Source organism: Mustela erminea, chromosome 1 (genome assembly GCF_009829155.1).
Source record: "Mustela erminea isolate mMusErm1 chromosome 1, mMusErm1.Pri, whole genome shotgun sequence".
Taxonomy (NCBI): Eukaryota; Metazoa; Chordata; class Mammalia; order Carnivora; family Mustelidae; genus Mustela; species Mustela erminea.
Window position 1 is genome coordinate 120,154,249 of NC_045614.1, and position 15,818 is coordinate 120,170,066.

The window sequence follows — 15,818 nt, forward strand, 5'->3', positions numbered from 1 at the left end:
CTATCTCAATAATATATTTGCCCAGTACAAGGCAAAATTAATTTGCCTTAACCACATAAACAGTAGCTTCACATTCCCTCAATGAAATATAAAATGGGCACGAGCAAAGTATAGTAGTAAAGGGGTTTCAGGGTATCTTTTAGAGGTCTCGCTGCTAAAAGCGAAACTCTGATAAATTAGTAATTTATTTTTCTGAGAATTTCCCCTCTGATAAGGTAAAGAAAACAATCAGATGAACTGGTACTTTGTACTTAGTTTGAACCAAAAAGATAGTTGGGATGCCTGGGTGGCTCAGTCAGTTAAGTGTCTGCTCAAATCATGATCCTGGGGTCCTGGGATCAAGCCCTGCATCAGGCTCTCTTTTCAGCAAGGAGTCTGCTTCTTCCTCTGCCTGCCGCTCGCCTGCTTATGTTCTCATTCTCTGACAAATAAATAAAATCTTTAAAGAGAGAGAGAGAAACAAGTTGTACAATGGATGTGCAGTCAGAGAAGAAAGGGCCCAGGTCACCCTAGACTCTTATTTCAACTCTCCCTAATTCTTATTCTCAAGGAATTTATATTCTGTGGACCGAGGAAAACAAGACAAGCACTCCAATGCCCAGCTACCATTTATTGAACATCTACTGTGAAAAACAGTATGATTAATCATTTATATATAATATTTAAAATATTTACATATGCTCTGCAAGGGAGATATTATCCTCAGTTAACAAATAGAGAGACTAAATGTTTATCCTGGTTAAGTAAATTGTTCAAAGTCACGCAACTCATGAGGAAACTAGCCCCAGTCCTACTCCTCTCTCATTTATTGGATCAGCTTGATCCTAGGGGCCTAGTAAGGCAAAACGGAGCTTTACTCCCTTCTGCTCTCTCCTACGTATATTCAAGAACACCAAGAGTTCCTTTGCGTGGATTTGGCCCTTAAAACTAACAACTTTTTAACAACTGACTGCAAAGGAGTAAAATTAGTCCCACCTTTGAAATCAGAATATCTGCAGAGCTTCTGGTAGGAGAACTCATTCCTTGAACGAATGACCATCACCAACCCTTCCATAATTTAAAAATATTTCTCCTAAATTGTCAGGAGCACTTAAAACAGAACTCCTTAATGATAGAATATGTTAAAAAAAAAAAAAAAAGCTTTATCTTAGCATTGTAAAAGAATTTCCATGTTAAAAAAAAAATCAACTCTTTAATGTTGAAAATAACTTAGTTGTGCAATGCATTGAAGGCTTAAAATGTTAAGTAGATAAAATTATAACATGAAAGTTTTATTTTAAACTTTTAATGAATTATGTGCTAGATTAAATGGTTGACCAAATACGACTGAAGATGACCGATTACTGACCAATTCAGGCATATACACACACACATACACACACACACATACGTATACCAGAAAAAAAAATGTATATATACATATATGTATTATGTACATATATATTATTAATATATTGTTATATATATTAACAATATATTATTAACAATATAATATTAACATAATATATATATTATGTATATATGTATATGTATATATAGATTTCTTTTTCTGGTTTCAGTGAAATAATCTAATTATTCACTTTCTTCATTATAGCAATTAATCCTTGACTGAATTATTAGAAAACTAAATTTACACTCCACATTTATTTACCTATGTAGTATCAGCTTACATGTTTTATACGTAAATAATAAAGTCAATGAAGTCACTAGACGTGAGTCTTCTAGGAAACATGTCTTAAGGTTCACAGGCTTTGGTTAGATACCAGTAACAAGAAGTGGTTTCAGCCAAAGATCTTCACTGAATTGAAAGAGCCACATAACTAACGATACCCTAGATCTAACTAACGATACCCTAGATCTTGTATATTCCTGAAAGGGGAAAATATCCAATAAACTGAACACAAAGATTATATTACAACAGCTTTTAGGGTACATAATACCAGCTCTCCTGAAAATTGAGGAAACAGTTGTCCATGCTGCTCTTTCAGTGGTAGAAAAGAATTATGTTCAGAAATAAGTAACAATAAAATCTGGTCCATTCACATTTCCCCAGATGCAGAGAAATTAAGAAAAAAATTACAAGGCACATTGAATTGGTTATTTGCTTTGTACTGAGATGCATGTAGATTATTTCAAAATCTTCTCATTACCTTTAGTGCTGCTGTGTTTCTAGGTAGGGCTGAGCACAAGCAGCGTGTCTGGGGGTTAAAGCCTAGCCTGCCCCTCTGGCCACACCCTGCAGCTTAGCACTCAGCGAGGTCCCAGCAGAGGAAGGTATATCTAATTCTAACTGGTCCACTCAGAGGGAGCACAAAGGACCTGCGTAAGTTGCCTAAGTTCCTCAGTAGCCCTGCTCTCATGAGTGACAAGGACAGAAGAGGTAGTCCAGAAAGACTTTCTTATGGGAATGAATGTATAAATGCGAATTCGATGGGGCCCTTCTGGGCTCCGGGTATTCTGGACAGCACAGATCTGAGACTGCAGCATGAAGGGCCACGTCCTTGGCACTTTGCTAAAGGGAGTGGGATGGTCCTATGGCTGCACATAAATGTGCACTTCTAGACAGAAGGCATTCCTATGATCCTGTCGCTCTCCTTATTGGTCTGCTAAAAATCTGACCTCAAAGAGACCCCTGGCCAATATTATTATATGGCTCTGATGGAAAATATTCAACAATTTGCTCTCCTCTAACTGCCTTGCAGTTCCTTTTTTTCCCCTTGACCCTAATTACTCCTTGACCTAGAATCCCAGGGTGTTAGAAAGTGAAGAATCCTTTGAGATCAAACCCAGCAGCCTCATGCTTTCTGCATGATAGAACTGATGCCACTTTGTGCTTCCTGCCCCACTTAATTCTTCTGATATCTGCTCACATTCTGCATCATTCACAAGCTCCTGGAAAATATGAGCTAGAAAATTTGCTTGCCGCAAAATCTCACTCTGCCTCGTCCCAAACCCAAACTAAGGAGTATAAGAAATGGAAAGAAAACAAGAAACCTACATGCTTTGAAATTTAAGGAACTGTTGATCTTCATTATATTACTTACACCCTATATGAACTTTTTGTTTCACTGGTTAAAACCTACTTTGAATGTAGGTAGGGGCTGTGTCTTTTAAAGTATCTTTTAATATACACAGAGTCTAGTACAGCATCACAAATGCCCAAGAGCTTAATAAATATTATTTGTTGATGATGAGCTGGTCTATCCCCTTAGCTAACAAGCAGCATCCCACATAATCTTCCTAGACAAGTGAGAATCCATCCTGCTCTTAAAGACCTCTTGGGAGTGAGAATCTAAACCTTCTTCCATAACTCATTTCAGTGTCTAATAAGGCTTAGACTCTGCTAGAAAATTCTTCCCAAAAAGGTGGCATTTAGGAATGTTGTATAGTAAACCCTGGACACTCCCAATAGTATTGGAACCAGTCACTCGAATGACAAGGAACTGTCCTGGGAGATGGGGTGAGGGAGCCTAGGTAGGTGTTTGAGGGGAAGGTGGTCACAAGAAGAAGAGATTAGGTTTCTTTCCTGTTCAGAGGAAGTGACATTGTTCATCCTTGTGAGAACTGCCCAGCATTAAAGGGATTTGGGATGGGTAGAAGTCAGAAAGTTGAGAATGTGGGGAGACCTCTGTAGATGGTGGTGGAAGGCAAGTCTGCCTTTGGCTACCTGGCTCTTTACTTCCCTCCCTGGCGCTGTCTGTGAGGATAAAACCGCCATTACTCTCCCATGGACGTCCGTGTTAGTCCTGTTAAGAGGAAGGAAATCCTCATACCCTAACCATGCTACAAGTGATCTGGATATTTCCTCTGCAGAGACAGAGAGAGAGAAAGACAGAGAGAGAGAGAGCACATACATGAAAGGCTCGTGGAGGCAAAGGGCTACAGTGACAGGAGGTGAAGGAAAGGTTAGTAGGCACATTGCATCCTCTCGGCCCAAAGTAGACTCAGGCAAGGGACCCAAATTGCGACTGAAAATCCAAGCTGATGACCAAACAGAGGAATTTCAAATTCAGTGGAAGTGGGAGGGCAGAGTTGGAGGGAAGAAAAGGGCAGAAGTTAGGCAGTGCCCGTCAGAGGAAGTAGGTGTGCTGAGACACCTGTCCTGGAAGGGATATAATATAAGCTGTGCCTCCAGGAGAATGGGTTGGCAAGATCCAGTTGAGAAGTCAGTTTCAGCCTAGTGGTTGAGATATATATACATCAGGGCGTCCACCATATCATGGGCTGCTGGAAGGGCAGGAGTGCTGTGATCCAAGGACCTAGGCAGGGGGAAGGTAGGTTGGTGGCCTGGCTTTCCTTCTGGGGGCCTGGGATGAAATGCACCTGGATGAAGTAGGTACCACTGGATAGATCTAAGGAAATACTCAAATTAGGAACAATTAAGACAAATTTCAAATTCTGCCATGCTCTGATTGTTTGGAGGAGAGACATAGCTTACATCTAGCTAGAAGTTTGCTTTGAGGTGGCTGAGACCAGGCAGGGTTGGGGCACGCAAAGACAGCAGAGTGAACTGGTGACATCCATGATGACCAAAGAATTAGTCACTAAGGAGAGACCAGGTCAGTTTGGGTGACAAATGTCCTGGTCCACCATGCCTTAGCCAGTCTTTCTCAGGGTCCCCATAAACAGAGAATGTAGTTGATTGGAGAACAGTAGGAAGCAGTGGAATTAAAAACCTGAGATAACACAAGAAGTCCAAAGTGGTATTAAGAGTCTGGAGAGGAAGTGTGGGTGGAAGGGAATGAGTCATAAACAGTGGGTTATAAGCCTTCTAGGATTGTCAACCCCCTTGGAATAGAACAAAGGCCCCATACACTTGTTCCATTCCCTATTTCTTACTAGCTCCCACAAGTCATTTTCTATAGCTCTGCAGGAACCTGATGTTACTGTGTTCAAATTATAAATGATTTATTTTATAAATGCTGAATCACAGGACCACGATTAAAGAAAATAATCTCCATATATAAGAAAAGAGTCCCTAATCTGTTCCCCAAATTCTTCTTTTCCTTCCTCACTTGTGTGTGCGAATGTGTGTGTTTGTGTTGATTTGGATGTCTGTTGCAGATATCAGCATCGTTCTTAAAGCACAAGTTTTGAGGAGGCTTCAAGTCAAAAACTTGAATTTAAATCCAAAGCTGGCCAGAGCCCTAAATACCAGTACTGCTTTTCTTGGCATTTTCTAATTTCTCTGGCACACACCCATGAAAAGTAATGAAATACCATTTATTAAATATTTTGGTATAGTGGTCCTTACATACACCTTTGCTTATATGTTATTAGGTCTCTGTTTTACATCAAATCAAGCTGGGTAACTTATTTAAGGTGTTTACTAGATGCAAGGCTGATCTGTCTGTGATAGTACTGGGAATATTTCTTCTATAAATCAGGGAGATGTATATATTTCATATATATGTGAATATATATAAATATAAATATATATATATGCCTTATAAATATATATAAATATTATATAAATATGTATACGTTTATATATAAATATATATATAAATATATGGCAGTATAAATATAAATATATATATATATATTTAAATCTGAGACTCTGCACTTTAGAAAACAATGTTTTACCACATTCTGATTCAGGCTTAAGAAATTGCTAGGGTGTGGGCATGGATATTACTTATTACTAATATTCTAATCCCACATTTTAATAAGATTAGAGAGAAAGGAATCCTTTTTCCATATTTAGGATGTATTTTGTAATCTTCTTTTTTATGCACTTGTCAACATTTCCACTATGCTATTCTTAATGGTAGAACTTGTGCCTCTATAGGCTGGCTGAGAGTGGCGGTGGGTTAAGTCTGAAGAGCATACCCTAAAGGTTCTGCCCCAGCTCAAAGGTCTTTAAATTTTCTTTTATCTTACAATTCTATAATATCTCTTTGTTATGCTATAAATATGTCCCCCACAGTACCCCATGAATGAATTGACCCTTCCGAACAATATGCCAGGTTTATCTAGTAGCTTGTTTTGTGTTTCTTTTAATTGGATTGACTACTTTGGCATCATTCTTATGCATTGGTTAATTTTTGTGTATGTCCATTTTGTTAGTAGTAAACTTGTAGAGAGCATTCTAAAAGACTCCAGATGAAGCACTGGTCTGCTGTTCCTGATGTATATAATGAAAGCTCACCTTGAATGCTTACCTGTGCCTTGTACATTAATAAATAAAACAAGCATAATCTTTACCATGAGAAGATCATGGTCTAGTGGATGAGACAGATTGTAAATCAAATAATCAGACAGAAACATACAACATGGCCATTGTGATAAGCCCTGTGATGAGGCAGAAACCTGTTGTCAAGAGACCGTATGAATGATAGGGAGATTTGATTCTTGTCCAGGAGTCAGGAAAGTTTTCCCAAGAAAGTCATGCTTGAACTGAAATCTGGAGAAGCAGTAGTAGTACTGGGTTAAATAAGGAGAGGGGATGCAACATGGGTGGAGGGCCCAAATTTGTGAAAATTTGTGGTGGGAAGGAGCATAGCCCATATTAGAACCAGAAGAAACTCAATGTGGTGGCAACACAGAGTCCAGTGTCAGAATGGTACCTGTAGTTGGGCTTCAGAGAAGTTTGGACATTCAAGGTTTTTAAGCTGCTTTGTGCAAACATTTTGGAGGGAAGCAGAAAGGAAGCAGGGAGTCAGGAGTTTATTGCCAATGAGAGAGACTGTCTCTCTGTTTATGTATATTTAATCAATTCATAGGATTTAAAGGGATCTCGAAGATAAAATTTATTTCAAAGCTTCCAAGTATTAATTTACCTAGACCACTCCAAGTAGATCATTGTTGATGAATTTAAACCCCCAAGGATCAAGTTCCTAAAATTTGTTATGGGACAATTCTCTTATTACTGTTTCTTGGTTAATATGTAGTCTAGGTGGCATGCCTTCGTCAACACAGGTACCCTTATCAGGGAGATCTTAATGGGCTGCCCAGAAATGGGGAAATGCAATGAGTTCATTAGGGAATTCCTATAGTTGCTGTTAAGCAAGGAATTGTAGGCTGGGTAAAATGGCTTCCAAAACTTTTCTGCACAGCCAGTGGCTCTTCTCTGGCCTCTAAGCTGTGGTGAAAGAAAACTGCCCTACTGGGCATTTGGTTTGGCTCCCGTTCTCTCATTTTTTTTTCCTTCTCAAACTTCGTGTTCCTATTGAAACTTATTGCCCCATACCATAAAATCTTCCCCTCTATTCCATTTTAAGAGGTCTCTCTGACACAGTAATTCGTGTCAAATGTACTGGAAAGTTCTAATAATTATTTGGAAACCATGGATCCCTATTCAATTCTTAGGCGAGAAACAAAAAGTGAGTTGTAAGTACCCTCCCCTCCCCACCTCCCTGCCTTAAAACCAAGGCTTTGTTGTTATCGAAGAGTCATTTAACTTTCAGTTCAAGTTCAAGGTGAGGTGAGAAGACTCTTTTCTGTCAGATAGCTTTGGGCAGATGTTAGGACAATGAGCTATCTCTCTAATAACAAGATATATAAAGTTGCTTGTTTTTAATAGATGAACTTCCTTATTGCATAGCTAGGCTCTCTAAGGGAGACATTATAACCGAGAATCATGTTTACTAAAAAGTACAGTTTCCTGGGGTGCCCGGCTGGCTAGTCAGTAGAGCAAGAGACTCTTGATCTCAGGATTATGTGTTCAAGCCCCACATTGGGTATAGAGGTCACTTAAAAAAAAAAAAAAGTACGGTTTCTTCCTGCTGTGGGCAGGCTCTTCCTAGATACATTGAGATTTTCCATTTTGGGGTACTGAGTAAGGTGACTCCTCCATTTTCCCTGAAATAGAGTAACACTGAGTTTCAATGCTCTGTGATACTGTCTTGGGCCTAAGTTCCCTAATGGAATGTGGCATGAAACAGAATTCTTGCCGAATTGCTCATGTGAACAGCTGTGCATGGCGTGAAAATCCCCAGAGCAAACCTTCAGATTGCCAGAAAGAGCTAGTCCCGAAGCTCCTCCGTGGAACATACTTCAGGTTTCACAAAGCATCACCAGAGTCAGAACTATACGCCTGTTCCTCACCAGAGCGTCTCTCCAGCTCCTTGGGGCCCTTGTTCGGGCTGAATGGCTAAAACAGGAGAAGGCAGGGTTGGACTCAGGGAAAGTAGTGAGGTTTACAGATTATTTCTTTAGAGCAGGAGTTGGCAAAATATAACCCGCAACCAAATCCAGCCACAGCCTGGAGCTACGAATGGTCAATAAATGTCTAAAGATACGGCGGAAAACAACAACAGCCACAAGGAAGCACATGGTCCGAGAAACCTACAGAAGTTAGTACCTAGCTCTTTACAGGAAAAGTTTGCCCACACAGCTCCAGAGGCCTCCCAGCTCCCTTTCTCTGCCCTCACTGCTCTTTGGCTCCCAGGAGGAAAGGAGTCCAGCCCAGCCCTAATCCCCAGGTTTATTTACTCAGCAATTACAGCTAACCCACCCACCCAAAGGCAAACCCATGGAACGGACTGTCCTTTCCCAGCTGGAGCAAGAGTTGCTCCCCCACTTCTTCCTCCCCCTTTCCCCCTTCTTACTTCTCTTAGATTCTACTACATGCTATGGTTGGAGGTGCCCTCCTCAGGTTGTGGGTACAGGTTTCTTTGCTAGCTATCCCAAAGTAGAGCATTTCTACAGAAACGTTCATGAACCAAAGTGGCATCAGGCAAAGAGGCAATTACCGTCAATTTTTATGGAAAAAATTTCAAACATTCCCAGACCCGAAAAACCACCTCTCTTAGGTTTTTTCCGATACATTAGAGCACATCTTGCTAATGGATGCACAAAATAAATGGAGAAAATCACAGATGCTCACCAACACAAGCCAACACCTTGTGACATGGCGGCTGGACGCTGAGACCAGGAGTGTAGCTCCCAGGGAAGGAGCCTGGTGGAGCCTCTCTTCCTGCTAAGGCCATGCACTCCTCTAGAACAACTTGCGATCCAACAAATGGTGAATGCTGGCTTTTCGCTTTTAGCCTCTGCTGTAAAAGGGAAAAGTCTCTCTGGATTTTTTTTGGCTAGTGAAAATGGGTATGAATGTAGGACTTTTGTAAAAGCAGAGAGATGTAACATTAACTTTGAAAAGTGAGGGATACCTGTACCCCAATTTTCAATGTCCGGAGGTAAGCATTCCCACCAGCCAAAAGCATCTAAAGACCCAGGGTCTTGTACATTCTCTGCAAAAGTAGTGAAGAGGTCTGCTCCTTGGGACTTCCTTGAGTTATAAAACCCGAGAGAGGGTTTCCAGGACCTCTGAGATCAGCTCATGACCCATAATGCTCTCTGGTTCCACCCCTATAGCAGTTCGCTCCCCTGCCAGGCTCGGATCTGTTTGCTCTACGGAGGGGTGGTTAAGGGCATGAACTCATCCACCTAGATGAAAACAAAACTGATATTTACAAGCTAGGAAACCTCAGGCAAGTCACTTAATCAGCCTGTAATTCAGTTTCCTCATCTGTGGACTGGGGATAATAATGGTTCCTCACTCATTTATCAGTGACTGGGATTAAATAAGTTAATCTGTGTAAAATTAAACAAGGCCTAAGCACATGGTAAGTACTCAATAAAGTGCTAGCTCTTACTACTGTTTGATATTCTGAGATTAAGCTGTGTCATGGGCTGGTCTTGGCTCAGGTCTCCACTTTCTCAGGCTCTTGCTCAAAGTGTTGTCTGCTCCCAAACTTAGTTGGGCTACCTCCAGAGGGTAGGCAAGACTGTTAACAGGTGAAATGTGTTTAAGAGGCTTCCCATCTTCCTTATTTCTTTTTTTTTTTTTAAGATTTTATTTATTTATTTGACAGAGATCACACGTAGGCAGAGAGGCGAGAGAGAGAGGAGGAAGCAGGCTCCCCGCTGAGCAGAGAGCCTGATGCGGGGCTTGATCCCAGGACCCTGGGATCATGACCTGAAACAAAGGCAGAAGCCTCAACCCACTGAGCCACCCAGGTGCCCCTTCCTCATTCTTTATACCTTTAGTATGCAGGATGATAATAACTAAAAATCCCTTGCTTCTGTACGGAGGTGGTGATCAAACATTTGATTCACAAACATTATTTAATTAGGTCCATACAACAGCCCTGTGAAATGGCTGGCATGTGGTAGGCACCCCTAAATGTGGACTGAGTGGGAGAGGTGAGCTGCAAGGCTGCCAGTCAGCAGAATGACCTGGCATGGCCATGTAGAGCAGGTTAATAAATATTTTAAATAATCTGCTCTCGAGCAATATTGTTCATGTGGTCCTCATTTTATCAACGAAGATGCTGAATTTCTGAGTTGGTTCAAGTGTTGTCTAATATCACACAGTAATGCGGGTAGAGCTGCATCTAGAGCCAGGTTCCTTGAGCTTCTAAACTAGCCCTGTGGCTGTTATATGGTCATTAAATAGGTATAAAATCAAATTTCTTTCACTTTTTCCAATAACAGCCTTGTTACTGGGCAGTACAATCTTCCCAGTTTGTTGCCCAAAAAGGATTGCAGTATTAGAAGGTTATAGAGGGCAAGGGAGCTCCCCTGCCTCATGGGAAAGTTCTCTGCAGGCCTTTTTCCCCAAAGGACAGGTGACTTACAAGATTGTGGGAAGGAAGTGAGAACAAGGTGCTCAGTGACTTCCCCTCTCTTTTTGGTGGGGACTTGCCACAGGACAGTTTCTCTCAAGAGTGAGCATTTTTCTCTGTAGGGAAGGGCTGCAACTGTTCAGTTCTGTCTATGGCTGGGTGGGATAATTTTAGGGGAAGGGAAATTTTAGGAAGCTCACTTGGTTGTATATTTGAGCTTCAACCTCCCGAAAACAAAAAATAAGAGTTTAAGAAATAAAATAAAAACATTTGACTAAATCCGAACACAATTTACCAGTGTTCCACAGAATGCGAGCTCTGGCAAGTTTTAAAAGGTATGTGTTTAAAAAAGAGATTCTCCAGTGGGTGGCTCAGTCTGTTAGGTGTCTGACTTTTGATCTCATTTTGGGTCTTGATCTCAAGGTCATGAGTTCAAACCCCTCATGGGTTTGGAGGTAGGGTGTGGAGCCTACTTAAAAAAGGAAAAAAAAATTCATTGGGTTTACAAGATTTTCATAATGCAAATTATCTCAGTCTTTAATATGCTAATAAACACTGCAAATCTCTAGAAGGTGGATTTAACATGTGAGATTTTCCAAACTTCTTTAACCCTGGAAATATTTACTCCCAAAAGCAAAGTCTATGTGCCCATGATGAATGGCACCAGTCTGAGAAATCTTGACATAAGGATATAATAGTATCTATTTTTTAAAAGGGGGAAAAAAAAAAAAAAGGCTGTACCTCTCAAAGGGCATTTTGGGCATTCTTTTCCTAAACAGAAGTCTGCTCACTTTTCAGTGGCTATAATAAGGGGGTATGTGTGTGTGGTTGGAACTGCAGAGTCAGTCACAGACAGGAGAGTGTGCAAAGTTAATTTTCATAAGAACTGTAGTCCTGCCAGAAAAGAAAAAAGAGTGAAAACAATTCAGAATAACAGGAAGTAGTAGATAAACTGTTTGACTCCAGCTCTGTGTGTCAGCAATGTACCCAAAGGGGTACAAATTCCAATCTTTTGGAAGCATTAAGTGCAGCCAGCATCTGTGGATATCAACTATGGCAAAGCCACCAATTTGAAAGCAAGAATGTAGTTTGCCCATTGGCGGTCATTAAGGAGGGTTCAGCATGTCTCATCAACTGTGGGAAATACTGCTGTCTGCATCAGAGCCAGAACCTCTCAGGACAATAAGCCACTCAGCCCACTGGAAAGGTATTCCAGCTCACCTGGGCCAGTAGCATTGTTTACTTACTGTATCAATTTTTTTTTAGCTTCAGGAAAGCATCAAGTAAAGAGATGAAGTCAAGTCATAGTACTATTCTTTTTATTTTTAAAGATTTGCTTATTTTAGAGAGAGAGGGAGCATGTGAGTGAATGTGCGTGAATTAGGGGAAGGACAGAGGGAGAGAATGAATCTCAAACAGACTCCCCCCTCCCCAACCTACTCCACCCTCTACGCTGAGCACAGAGCCCAATGCAGAGCTCCTTCTCTTGACCCTGAGATCATAAGCTGAGGCTGAAATGAAGAGTCAGACGCTTATCTGACTGAGCCATGCAGGCACCCTGCTATTATTTTTATTTTATGTTTGGAAATAATTTCTGCATATTTGCATTTGGTATTTTAAACATTTGTAATGTTTAAGATAATTTCACATTTTAGAATGCCTAACAGGTTGTACTTGTGATGCCAATTCAAAACATCTACGTGGATCTGTAATTGATTTAGGTTTGTGATTTCAAGTGAAAAGATATGAGGATTTTATTAAATCTGTAAACATTTTTGCAATGTTCAAGAGAACTTAAGATTCATCATATTTTATAATTAGTTTATCATATTTATAAGCATTACTTAACTACTTGTGATTCTTTTGTTTGTTGAGCACTGTAATATTTTAAAAAGAAAATTGAATACATTAAATGTTTAAATGCAGTTTAATAATTCAAGGGAATTTAATTAACCAAATTGCAAATATTTCCTTAGAAGGACAGTTAGATATACAACTTGAAATTCAAAGCTTAAAGGAAAAGTAGGTTTTCAGATTTGTAATAAATGAAATTAAATTACTATATATTATCTTCTTCACCCACAAAACTTGTCTTCGGGAACATTCCAGACCCAAATTGCCCTGTGGTGGCAGGGGTGATGGTGATGAGAGGTAGGGAACAAGTGGGACAAAAATCTTTCCTGTGAAATCAGTAGATACACTAAGAGTATCAAAGAGTAGATCTAATTGATTGATTAAAACCACATCTCTGTTCAATAAACATTTTTTGAGATTCTGAGCTAGGAAATGATGGGTCACATAAATGTGATTGAGACATGGTTCCTCCCCTCGAGCAGTTTCTCTGTTTCCCCACTTTGCATTTTTCTGTTCTCCACACACACTGAAGGGCTTTTCAGCGAATGCTTGCACTTTCTGGCTTGAACTGCTTCATTTCATTCAGTGGGTCAACAGATGCTGCAATCAGATAGCCTTGAGTTCAAATCCTTATTTTGCCATTTGCTGCATGTTAGATAAGCTCTTTGGTCTGATTACTTGATTTCCTCATTTACCAAACCAAGATAATATTACTTACTGCTTCAAGTTGTTGAGAAAGTTGGAGATAACAAACATGCAAGTGCTTGGCAACAAGCTAAATAAATGGTACCAGTTAACATCTACAGTGTCCATCAACACCCTCACCCAAAGAGAGTGTCACTTTATGCCCACCTATGATAAAATGTTTGGGCTTCTGACACCATCAAAAGCAGAGGAGTACTGATGATAAGAGAAAACATTCGAGGTAGGAGTCAAGTGAAGGGAGTAGAGGACTTTTCTTTACTGACACCCACCCTCTAGTCAATGGTATCTTGACCTATGATTTCAAATATCATTACTGAGAAACCCCAAAATTGTGTTTCCAGCTCTAATACCCCTTCTAGAGGTACATACACTAGATTTATATATCTAGCTGCCTATTCAACATTTTCACTGGCATGTCTGATAGCCGCATCAAACTCCAAAATAAATAAACCTCTGGATTTTTCTCATAAGCTTTCTCTTCTCCCAGCCTTTTCCATCTCAGTAAACAGCAACTCCATTCTTCTACTTGTTTGGTCTCAAGTCTTGGAATCACCTTTGACTCTTCTGTTTCTCTGACATGCCACAAAATATATCTGGATTCTCTTGTTTAACAGGTATACAGTGTGCACCTGTACTTCCAGTCTGCTGCGGCCACCATCACCCATGCTACCATTCCCCAACTGGGTTTCTGCTGGCCCCTAACTATGCATACCCCCTCCACTGTTGCAGTGTTGCAGTGGATCTTCTGCCTAGTAGTCCTTTTAAAACAGAAGGTGGGTCAAGTCTCATTTTTGCTCAAAACCTTTCAGTGGCTTTCCAAACTCATGAGAAGAAAAAGGCCCCTCATGTCAGACCCCTGGCTCCTTTTCCTGCTACTCTTTGGCTTACTTCATGCCAGTCAACTGGGATCATTTTTATTTCTGGAATATAGCACTCTTGATTTTGCCTCTGTTCCTTAGTACTTGATAGTCTCTCTATCTGGAATGCTCCTTCTTCTGGTATTTGCACCCCTTCCTCCCAGCCCTGGCTTCACTAAGTTTTCTGATCACACATCACCTTAATTGAGCAGCCTTCTCTAAAAGCCCTTTCTAAAAGAACATACGCTCCCAACTCTCTCCCCACCTTATTTTGCTTAGGCTGGGTAGCTGTCATTTACTTGACTTGCTAGGGTAGATATGGTCAAATGCCCAGGTTCTGGCTAATGGGGTATGAGTGGAAGTGGTAAGTGCCACTGCTAGGACAAGCCCCGAAGGGGAGGCATCTGCTCTCTATTTCTCCTTTTTTTTTTTTTTTTTTTTTCCTGGCTCAATGCCTGGAATCTGAATGTGATGGCAGGAGCTGGGGAAGCATTTTTAGGTCAGCAGGTAGAAGATGTATGTGGAGATTGCAGAGCTATCTGGGTCCCTGATACCTTATCAGCTCTGGAATGCTTATATTTGAATGGCCACATAAGAGAAGAAACACTCATCATGCTTAAGCCATTTTTATATTACCTTTGTTAGAGAAGTCAAGCTATAGCCTAACCCAGACAAGTTTCTGGGACATTTGTCTGTCCTTCCAACCCTTACTGGCTGGACTCAGGACTGGCATGTACATTCCATGAGGATAAGAGCTGTGTTTGGTTCATTGTAACTAGCTTCTGGAACAGAGTCTAGCACACTAAATATTCAATAAATGTTGGTTGCATGAATGAAAATAGCAAAACCATTGACACGATGCAGGATCTTGGTGAATGCTGCCCTGAGGAAGCACAGGGCCGGTCAGTATAAGCAAGTGAGGGCTATGGAAAAGAGCTCTGTGTGTGGCTGGGTTTCTATTCTGACTGCATCACAAAGACAGGATACAACCTGCTATTTCCATTATCTGAGAGGCATAAATACTTGCAAGACGGTTGTGTGTTGCTTTTGTAATTTAAATGAAGACTCCCAAGTAAAGTTCATTGTTGTAATGAAATCAGGTCACAGAGTCATGGAAAACTGTGACAAGGTTCACACTGATGAGGAAAGGTCAGAAGGCGCATGCTAAGCACAGATGGAGAAAAGGAGCGTGTATGTTGAGATCTTGAGATGTGTGGCTGAGATGTGCATCAGTACGGATGGCAAAAGCTGATACCATAGACGAAGAATTGCACAAACTGAGTCAAAATGAAACAGAAACATATCACAGGGTTATCAGCAAGATGTTTGGGGGAAAATACTGCAGACAGAAAGCCACTGAGTTCCTGGGTGAGTAAAGATATAAAGAGTTATAGTTGCCAGGATAATATTTTTGGTATCAAATATCTTTTTATGCTATTAAGTTTGTTCTGAACGCTTTAATTACATAGATCAACTAATGTAAACAACTTAATATATGGTGGCTTTAAAAAACATATATAGTAATGAGATCTTGTAGGCTTGGGATTAAGCCACTTTAATTAAAAAATGTTCTATTTCCTGGATAAGGAAAGTTGCAAAGGTTAGGCAATCTTGCCATACCACACCCCCTCCGGGGTGATATTACTAAAATAAAACAAGTCAGGATTTGTTTAGTCATTTTATAATATATATGTAACTTCTGGTAACAGTTACTGGTAAGAGGTTTCTCTTTGTTGAGTAATTAGCTAAAGAGTTCAAGGGAACTTTCTTAATAATGTGCCTCTTTGCTTTTAAAATTTCTTAGTAACCGTAATTCCTCCTTTTTAGCAAC

At 40.4% G+C, this 15,818-nt stretch overlaps 1 protein-coding gene and 1 long non-coding RNA gene across 3 annotated transcripts in view; one reads left to right on the forward strand and one right to left on the reverse strand.

The window, feature by feature from the left end:
- Positions 1-15,818, reverse strand: part of LOC116588905 — a 122,053-nt gene that overhangs the window by 102,247 nt on the left and 3,988 nt on the right. The gene's annotated exons all lie outside the window — the stretch shown is intronic.
- The window catches only part of TBL1XR1 (TBL1X receptor 1), a 170,051-nt gene continuing 169,492 nt past the window's right edge, over positions 15,260-15,818 (forward strand). For both annotated transcript variants that reach the window (XM_032340550.1, XM_032340560.1), the window contains exon 1: positions 15,260-15,355. The gene's annotated coding sequence lies outside the window, so the exon portion shown is untranslated. The remainder of the gene's footprint in view (positions 15,356-15,818) is intronic.